Source organism: Podarcis muralis, chromosome 1 (assembly GCF_964188315.1).
Source record: "Podarcis muralis chromosome 1, rPodMur119.hap1.1, whole genome shotgun sequence".
NCBI classification, from domain to species: domain Eukaryota; kingdom Metazoa; phylum Chordata; class Lepidosauria; order Squamata; family Lacertidae; genus Podarcis; species Podarcis muralis.
In genome coordinates this window covers 30,174,777-30,185,216 of record NC_135655.1, presented here as the reverse complement: position 1 = coordinate 30,185,216, position 10,440 = coordinate 30,174,777, and the positions used below count along the sequence as shown (strand labels likewise).

Genomic DNA, 10,440 nt, shown 5'->3' with positions numbered 1-10,440 from the left:
CATTGTCAATGGTCAGAGATGGTGGGAGTTGTAGTCCATAGGGAATGCACTGGTTCCCCGTCTCTGCTTGAAACAGAGACACATTTTTGTTGTTTCTGAAGCAAGCTCTTTTAAAAATTAGTCCAGCAAGTGATGACTAACACACACACACTTCTCCCTTCAGCAGCCATGCACTTTTCTGCAATACAGCTCTGATATGGAAGCATATCCATATTGACAGTCAAATGGAATCTACACACATAAAAAAACTGCTGTGGTGGTTTTTTTTTTTAAAAAAAGTGTTGAAAAAAATATATTGAATTTACCATAGCTCACCATCGCCATCAAGTGTCACATTTGTACATTGCACCTTACAATACAGATGAGGCCTCAGAATGGGCAATACTGGGCTTGGTAGACAAATAGTCTCACTTGGCATAAGGCAGGCACTGATGTACTTATGCTCCTAAATATTTGTATTCGTTAAGATAGTATGCATAATTGTATCCTAAAAGCAAAAACATTAAGATACTTCATATTGCTGTGATTTAAGGATGAAGGGTAAGCATAAAGGTTCCAATCAGTCTGCCTTCCTTGCACACTGAGTTCCTGTTTCTTTCAGAAGAGTGAGTTTTAGCAGGTACAATACTTGCTTTACCTGCATAAATTTCCTCTCCTACACGACTATGGGCTCATCCACACTTCTGCTTGTCCCACTGCTTCCCCCTGGAAAAATCCACACTTTAGTGCTGAATCGGAACAAATGGCAGCTGGGTTTTTTGCAGATTGCCCATTTGTTCCGATTTAGCACTAAAGAGGGAGTTTCTGGTGGGAAGTGGTGAGGCAAAGACAAAACCCATGCTCAGAACCATGCTTTCTAGACACAGGACAGGCAGAAGTGGGGATAAGCCCTAAGAAAGATTTGGAGGTTGTCTTTTGTGCTTCAGATTACCGTATTTTTCGCCCCATAGGACACACTTTTTCCCCTCCAAAAATGAAGGGGAAATGTGTGTGCGTCCTATGGGGCGAATGCAGGCTTTCGCTGAAGCCTGGAGAGCGAGAGGGGTCAGTGCGCACCGACCCCTCTCGCTCTCCAGACTTCGCGCACCTCTCCGCAAGGCGCGGGAGCCCGGCGCTGGGCTCCTGCTGCTTGCGGAGAGTTGCCTGCATGCCGAAGGCTGGGTGCGCTGAGCTCAGCGTGCCCAGACGGTGCACCTCTCCGCAAGGCGCGGGAGCCCGGCGCTGGGCTCCCGCAGCTTGCAGAGAGTTGCCTGTTCTGGGGGCTAGGGTCGGGAGAAGCTCGGGCTTCCCCCGCCCCAGCCCCGCGCCTGGGGGAAAAATAATTTCCCCCCCTTTATTTCCCCCCCAAAAAACTAGGTGCACCTTATGGGGCGGTGCGTCCTATAGGGCAAAAAATACAGTACTCCAGTCAGCACATTTTGAGGCATGCCTGCAGGATCTGGACAAATTTCTCCAAACAGCTGAGGCTTCCTAAGGAATTTTGCTCTTATTCAAGAGCATGACAAAGGAGATTAGCTGTATTGCAAATTGCAAGGCACTGTTGTTTTGCAAAGTAGCAACACTGGGCTGTGTGATCTGCAGTGCCTCCCTTCTCAGTATTTTGTAGGAGGAATTATCATAATGTTAAGTTTGCACAAATAAAGCGGATTAAAGTGCTCTGTTAAAGTGCAACAAATCCCCCTCTTTTTAAAAAAAAAACCCATACCACCGACTTCTTGTAGTTTTGAAAGAAACAGAGAAATACATGGAAAACTCTGAAATGAATGAATGGTTCATTACAAGATGTGCAAACACTCCACAACAGTATTAGGATGAATGCAGAATGGATGCTCATTGCCATATAACCACCCTGTAAACAAAGCAGAGGAAATGTGCAAGAAAGACCAAACATAGTCTAACCACCTTGTAAGCTTTGTGTAAGCAAATCAGGATGAAATGCTGCATAAACAGGTCGTCTGGATGAGCCCTTAGCTAGAGATACAGAGAACCGTTGAGCGGCTGGGTCACCATGTCAAAAGTTTAAAGGTGAGTAAACTGAGTTCATGTGAGGCTGTTTTGGAGGGGCCCAAGATGCTTCTTGTGCAGATCCAGCCTTTAGATGAGATTTACCATAGTTTTCCATGTATAAGATGATTTTTTAAATTACAGTGGTGCCTCGCAAGACGAAATTAATTCGTTCCGCGAGTTTTTTCGTCTAGTGAATTTTTCGTCTTGCGAAGCACGGTTTCCCATAGGAATGCATTGAAAATCAATTAATGCGTTCCTATGGTCAAAAAAGGGACGCGGGTGGCGCTGTGGGTAAAAGCCTCAGCGCCTAGGGCTTGCCGATCGAAAGGTAGGCAGTTCGAATCCCCGCTGCGGGGTGCGCTCCCATTGTTCGGTCCCAGCGCCTGCCAACCTAGCAGTTCGAAAGCACTCCCGGGTGCAAGTAGATAAATAGGGACCGCTTACTAGCGGGAAGGTAAACGGCGTTTCTGTGTGCGGCTCTGGCTCGCCAGAGCAGCGATGTCACGCTGGCCACGTGACCCGGAAGTGTCTCCGGACAGCGCTGGCCCCCGGCCTCTTGAGTGAGATGGGCGCACAACCCTAGAGTCTGTCAAGACTGGCCCGTACGGGCAGGGGTACCTTTACCTTTACCTATGGTCAAAAAAAGTCCAAACAAAGCCAAATTTGGTACAACAAGAGTTTAGTAAGTGCTCTTTAAAGTCACACATACTGTAAAGAGCATTTCAAAATTCAAATCCAGATTTTTTTAAAAAAAACAGCAGAGTGGCCCAATGGTCACAGAAAATCATAAAAATGCAGGAAAAAAAACAATCTTCCAGATTCTTGCAAACCCCTCCCCAACTGTTCCCCCAGCCACCCACCACACAGAAATTCAAACCCAGAATTTTTTTCGTCTTGCGAAGCAAGCCCATAGGGAAATTCGTCTTGCGAAGCAGCTCAAAAAACGGAAAACCCTTTCGTCTAGCGAGTTTTTCGTCTTGCAAGGCATTCGTCTTGCGGGGCACCACTGTATAAAATAATGTTAAAAATTGGGGGTCATCATATACACGTATAGTGCAGAGGGGGGGGGGCGGGCGATTGGTTGCAGCCGTGAGCAAGAGATTGTCAGCAGCAATTTGGCGGGTAATTGGTGGCTGTGGCAAGGCCTGTTGATGGTTGGCTGCCGCTGTGGCAATTGGGCGAGCGGTTTTTGGCAAGCACCACACACACACACACACACACAAAGCTGAACAACTCTGGGCAATCTCCCCATTTTCTTAAATGGAGCCCCCTAAAATGGGGATCGTCTTATACACGGGGGGGGGGTCTTATACACGGGAAAATATGGTAATTCTTGACAGAATGACCAAGTTCCATAGCAGTAGTTAATCCAGTGAAAGGCAGGTATGTAACAGATATATGATTCTGTGAGTCTATGAAATTTGTGCAACCATTTCTTTCTTAATACAGGGTACTTTGAATCTCACCATTGCCCCTCTTCAGGAATATGATATTATACAAGTCTGATAATAAGAAATGTGGCACACTGATAGTTCACAGTCTATGAGTAAGCTAAGGCAAAAGAAGAGTCTTAAATCATTGAAAATATTTTTATTCAGTGGGTTGTGGAAAAGCAAATGCAACGTAAGCTCGGGCATATAAGAAAATACACACCAAAATAGCATGCTGACTTAGCTAAAACTCTGACTTAGCTAGAGGATGAAAAATGCTTTGTCAGGACTAGATAATAAGTTTCCATAGTTATAAAAGAAGTTGCTGTTCCGTTTGCAGGTTGGCTTCTTAATCGCAGAGAACAAAGCGAGCCCAGGAGGACTGTATATTGTACTTATTTCAAACATCTGAATTGGCTTTTGGTTTCCCGGGTTCAAGGATGACGATCCAATCAAAGGGCTGCTCTTTCTTTAAAGGCTTTATCCAGCCTCTGTAGATGGAGAGAAAGAAGGGCAGGAACGGAATAAAATTGATGCATTGGCTAACTCTCCTGGGAAACCGAACTTCTTTTAAAATCCTAATACGAAATGTGATGTGCAGCAGACTGCATTATTCCTCTGTTCTGTACAGTGCCTGGCATCCTGTTTGTTTGCACATGTAAAAGCATTCTCTAAAAGCTTTCACTTTGGCCAAAAGGGGTCTCAGAGCTGCTTAGAAGCTCAGTAGGGAGACAGTCCCTACCCTGCCTTCAGGCTTACAATCTGAAAGAGATGACACACTTAAAGAAAAATAAATGGGGAGGGAAGAGCGGAATGCAAGCTTAGGCAATCAAGTTAGGGTTCTTACGCAGCAGCAGCGGGGGTGTCCACCAGCTAGGACAGAAAGTCAGGTCTCTGTTTGTGCCCTCCAGATTCAGGTACATACTAGTACTTTAGGTTTGCGGAGTTAAAGTGCATCAAAGCACCCTGTTGCCTGAGTGCAACAAATCCACTTTAAAAACAACACACAGACTTTTTGCAGTTTGGAAAGAGACAGGGAAATGCATTGAAAAGTGTCAGATGAACAAATGATTGATGGGAGGGCTAGAGATGGGAAGGCCTGGGAAAAACCCGGGAAAATTTGGAAAAGTCCAGGTTTTTCCAAAGCTGATTTTCCCCCAGGAAAATGGTGTGTGTGTGTGTGTGTGTGTGTGTGTGTGTGTGTGGAATATTCAAACTATATCAAACTGGGTTTTTTTTTTCAATTTTTCTGGAAAAAAACAGCTTTGGAAAAAAATGGGGGGAAATACCCCTCCATTTTTCCGGTTTTTTCCCAGGCCTTCCCATTTCTAGGGAGGGTGTGTGGACACACCACAAGCAAATTAGAATGAATGTTCCTTGTTATGTAACCACCCCATAACCAAATCATAACAAATGTTCAGTAAAGAGTGCACATCATCCAGCTGCTACATAAGCAAATCAAGAAGAATGCTGAATAAACATGTCCCCTGGAGGAATGATGTGTCTGTTTCACACTCATTTCCAGGACTGCCAGTCTATTGCAGTCTTACATACCAATGATACCACTTTTCCCAGGGAGGTGGGATGTGAACACCTGATTACCAGATGACTCTCTGCTTCCAGAAGGCCCCATCTATTGATAGAAATCTTCTTCACAACAGTTGCATGGTTGACTACTTTGCCAGTGCCATCAGGATGATCTCCAGCAGTCCTGCTGGTTCTATCATCACTCTCCTGAGCAAACCTTAGCTTTGCAATTATAGACAGGACTGGGAGTGAACTCATCCAGACTAACCCTCCAACTGCAAAACAGTATCCTAGTAGAAATACTAGACAGGTTTGGTAACTGCAGAAGAGAAGCACTTGAAGCACAGTGATGATCAAAGCACCCTCAAGGAAGTGATAAAAGAGAAGAAATCCATGCAACAGGACAAAGCAATACTATGTGCTGCGTACTAAGGCAGGGCCTTCAAGGTGGTGGTTCTGCTACATTGCTGAGTGCACCAGCGGATGGACTTCTCACCTGGAAGCATTCTTTGCCCCTGCATCCACCCAGCCTTGCAGCTCACTCACACAAGGCTCCTCTGTATAACAGAAATGGGAAGACTTGCAGGACCTGCTTTCTTTTTTACTTGAAGGTTGAGGTCCACCAACTGGAGCCACGATGAAAGACAGACAATTAGAATAAAATAATTCTGAGCCCATGAATTTGGTCCCAGTACCAAAACTGAAGGGACGCGGGTGGCACTGTGGGTTAAACCACAGAGCCTAGGATTTGCCGATCAGAAGGTCAGTGGTTTGAATCCCCGTGACGGGGTGAGCTCCAGTTGCTCGGTCCCTGCTCCTGCCAACCTAGCAGCTCAAAAGCACGTCAAAGTGCAAATAGATAAATAGGTACCGCTCTGGCGGGAAGGTAAACGGCGTTTCCATGCGCTGCTCTGGTTCGCCAGAAGCAGCTTAGTCATGCTGGCCGCATGACCCGGAAGCTGTACGCCAGCTCCCTCGGCCAATAAAGCGAGATGAGCGCCGCAACCCCAGAGTCAGCCATAACTGGACCTAATGGTCAGGGGTCCCTTTACTCTTTACCTTTACCAAAACTGAACTGATTGTACATTCTTTACACACACACAAAATACCTCCGGTTATTCCACCCTCTGTATCAGAAATGGGGAACCTCAAGCAGCTCTCCAGACTTCCCTCTCTGGCCCTTGCCACACTCCTTACTGGGGCCCTGACCCACATCCTCCAGTGCTTTTGCCTGGGTGGAATAGATCCTTGAGCTGTGATTGTGATGTGTATCCAACTCAGGCTGGCCCTCGGATCAATAAAAATTCCTCTTCCCTGCTTTACAGCTTTTTTCCTTTCAGCAATGTAATTGGTGTGTGTGTGTTGCTTTGTTGTTGCCATTGATAAACAAATGGGAGGAGTCAGAAATCTTTGCCGATGCACTGCAGATGACCCAGAGGCTTATCTGCCAGTACAACCTTCTGTCCATCCCTGCAGTGTATGGAAATCACTGTACCGGTAGAGAAAGGTAAATGATTTTGATCCCAAAATGCCACTGGGTGACGTTGGGCTAGTCACACTTCTTTGAAGTCTCTCAGCCCCACTCACCTCACAGAGTGTTTGTTGTGGGGGAGGAAGGGAAAGGAGAATGTCAGCCGCTTTGAGACTCCTTTGGGTAGTGATAAAGTGGTTTATCAAATCCAAACACTTCTTCTTCAGCTCCCTCATCCCTGCTTTTTTTTTAACCCTCCCCTACCTATCCTCCCTGTTGCTTCACAGAGGCCTGGTGGACACGCGGAATCAGATGGTGCGTGACCAGCGGCGTCAGCTCAGGCTGGAGGAGTCGCAGAAGAAGAAGGAGAAGCACAAGAATGAGCGTGTGCTGCAGACGTTCAGGAGTGCCGTGGAAGTGGCCACGCCGCACAGCTCGATGGTGATCTCTCTGAGCCAGAAGTCAGTGGTGCAGCCGGAGCCTGATAGCCCTCCGCCCACCCGTTCCTCAGCCACCCCTCTGAGCTCATGGCATTACCCAGCAGCGGCGGCAGGAGTGTCCACCAGCAGCCAACATTCTGCTGGCCAAGCGCCCTCTTCCAGCAACCCGCTCTCCCAGAGCGAACCACATTCTGCCTCAAGGGGCATGCCAGCCTCCAGCCTGGAAGTGAAATTCTACTCTGAGCCCAACCTAAGTTGCTCGGAAGCCCCGGTTCGTTCCCATTACAACATGGCCACCTCAGAACTAGAAGTGGATTCCAGTATCCAACCCAGCGACATGGCTAAGTCCTACCGAGTCATGCCTGTGGGGAACAAACATCTTCCCCACAGACACCACTACCAATGGGCCCAAGAGCATAACACTGTTGCCAAGATGCAACAAAGACTCAGATTGAAAATTGCAAAGAAGAACAGATAATTAAGTCCATAGGGAGTTACTCTAGTCCCCTCAGTCGTTGAGCAGGAAATCTCCAAAGGAGGTTTAGCACAGGGCAAATCAGTCTGGTTTGATTTCCACACCCTACAACACAGTGCAGTGTAACAACTTCCTTAAGCACACATGGCTTTTGGGGGGGATATTTTACTACCTCAGAATACATTGGAATCATAATACGACAACGCTAAACATACTAAAGAAAAGTTTCTTCTCCATGATTAAAAAAGTTAACCAGCTTCCAAAATTCTCAGGTCTCACAGCAAGATGGGATGAAATCACCGTGAACGCTTGAGGAGTAATGAGACACAAACTTATCACTCAGGTTCACTAGACGGCAAGGAGAATTCATTGGGATCAGATACTTTGGTGGGTTCAGCAAGAGAGATCTGTGCTTGGAAGCAGCCTTCCGCACACATGGCTGCTGAAGAAGCGGAGCTGGATGCGTATCCACATTAGCGTTATGAAAATTATCCAGCCCAGGGAAGTATCTGGATGCATCTCTGAAGGAGGATTGGTTGAGGCAGCCATTGCTATGTGTCAGGTCAGGACCATTTTGTGCAGAAAATAAGACTGCCAGAGGAAGTTAAAACCCCTTGCTTTAATATCTATTTATAAATTATAAAGAAGTTTCTCTATACATCATGTTTAGGATGTAGCTAAGCTTGTTAGTAATGTCCTGGTCTAGGGATGGGAGAGAATTTTGATTCAGATTGTGTGTAAAGGCAAACCTACCTAATTTGCAGTTTCTGAAACAAATTGAAGCCCAGCCATCCTTCAAAATTCTAACTTCTAATTTTGCAATGCAGTTCTCCAGCCAAATAAGGTATGCAAAAATGCATATACTTGGGTAAAATGTGCATTAAAATGCACATATTGGTGAAAATAATATACATAAAAATGCATTGAGCTAGGTAGAATCGCATACAAAAGTGCAGATATTAGGAGAAATCTGCGCTAAAATGTTATTGAATTTTCATGAGAACTTCAAAAAAAGGTCACAAACTGATGTGAAAATGTGGATAACCGAACTTAAGATTGGAAATATTAGAAACTGAGAGAAATAAAAATTGACAGATTTGCCCATCCCTACCCAGGTGTGTCCCCAGTTTAAGGTTATGTCGTACAGTGGTGCTTCGCAAGACGAAATTAATTCGTTCCGTGAGTTTTGTCGTCTTGCGATTTTTTTCGTCTTGCGAAGCACGGTGTCGGAAAAGTTTTGGAAAAGCTTCAAAAATCACCAAAGTCTTCAAAAACCTCAAAAAAGGCTACCACACCGCGTGCTATGAGTTGCTCCTCGAAGTCAAGTCGCAACTGTATTAACGTTTTTAAGAAAAAGGAAACAAACTTGCAAGATGTTTCCGTCTTGCGAAGCAAGCCCATAGGGAAAATCGTCTTGCGAAGCAGCTCAAAAAACAAAAAACCCTTTCGTCTTGCGAGGTACCAGTGTATTGTGAAAATGGGATGCCTTTTAATGATGAGCTACCTGATAGGTTGCTTGAAAAAAATGGGTCCTTTAGCTGGAGAGTGGAGACCACAGCTCAGCGATGGAGTACAGGTGTTGTGTGCAGATGGGTCTAAGTTTAACTCTGGCGTAATAAGGTTATCAGAGAACAGGACTGGGAAAGATCTCCTGGAGACCTTGACAATCGACTGCTAGTGAATGTAGAATGTATGGGGCTAAATGGATGGTGCCTTAACTCAGTACAGTGGTACCTCTGGTTGTGAACGGGATCCGTTCCGGAGGCCCATTTGCAACATGAAAAGAACGCAACCTGCAACAGCACGTCTGCGCACGTGCGGGTTGCGACTCGCCACTTCTGTTTTTTTAAAAAGATATTTATTAGAATTTTACAAAATGAAAAAAGAAAAGTACAAAAAAAATAGTTAAAAAAACAATTCCATCTTTCCATCACTTATCTTTCATTTGCTTGTTTCCCAGACCTCCTCACACCTCCCTTTTTGTATTCCCGTTCAATTTGTTAGTTCAGCAAATCCTTTCCCTCTTTGTTTATCCTAGTCTTAATTTTAAAATATTGTAACATTAAATTTTTGTCTGTTAATAATCCATTTTTTCATACTCCTTATAGCGTTATAGCTAAAAACCACATAACTTTTCATCCAACATCATTCTAACATTCATTCATTTTACAATATTTCTGTAGATAGTCTTTAAAGCGACTCGCCACTTCTGCGCATGCGTGTGACATCATTTTGCGCATCTGCGCATGCGCGAGTGGCAAAACCTGGAAGTAACCCTTTCCGGTACTTCCGGGTCGCCGCAGAATTTAACCTGAAACAACGTAACATGAAGTGGACGTAACATGAGGTATGACTGTATATGGCAGCTTCCTGTGCTTATATGGCATGTCTCAGGAAGCAATGAAAAATAATTGGCAATATTTTATGACAGTTGCCTTATTAGTGGCATCCAGAATCTAAAAGTTTGTAGCAGTGGAAAAAATAACCAGTTGCAGGCAGTCAAGAATTATCAGCAATGGGCCCAAATGGGAAGATGAGAGAAGATTCTGACATCAGGATGGAAATGATTGGCTCTCTTGATTGTCAGGATTCAGTTCTTCACACTGCAATCTTGCATACAATTTCTTGGAAGTAAATCCCAAGCAAGTCCGTGGAAATGTTAAAAGTTGGAGTGGATTAGTCCTTTGTCATGAAATATTGATGCCACAGAACTTCATTCCTCAGTTTGTTGTGAGATCTTGCTTTAGTGAGGCTGTAAAAATTCTGTGTAAAACAAGTGCAAGACATAAGCTTATGTACTGGAAACAGCTATCAGAGCCGCACAACCAAATTAATAAAATAACTTAAAATGTACTTTGTGTCAGGGACCCATCTGTGCTATTCCGCTGAAAAGGAGAGACTTCCTGTAGCAAAGCAGTGAAACCAAAAATTCTGCAGCTGTCATGTTGAAACGAGCTTTGTTTTCCCATGAAGGTTTGCCCTCAAAATAAAGAGAATTTGTAATACTGATAAAGTTTCCACATCAGCTTCATTCACCAAACATGAAGTGGCAGCAATACAGAGCGCACTGCCAAATGATTCCCATTTTGT

The 10,440-nt window shown here is 44.8% G+C and overlaps 1 long non-coding RNA gene across 1 annotated transcript in view; it reads right to left on the bottom strand.

Annotated features, from left to right (window-relative positions):
* Positions 1–3,582: 3,582 nt before the first annotated feature.
* LOC114584928 (uncharacterized) overlaps positions 3,583–10,440 on the bottom strand; it is a 93,538-nt gene continuing 86,680 nt past the window's right edge. The window contains exon 3 of the long non-coding RNA XR_013392077.1: positions 3,583–3,928. This is a non-coding gene — a long non-coding RNA (uncharacterized LOC114584928). The remainder of the gene's footprint in view (positions 3,929–10,440) is intronic.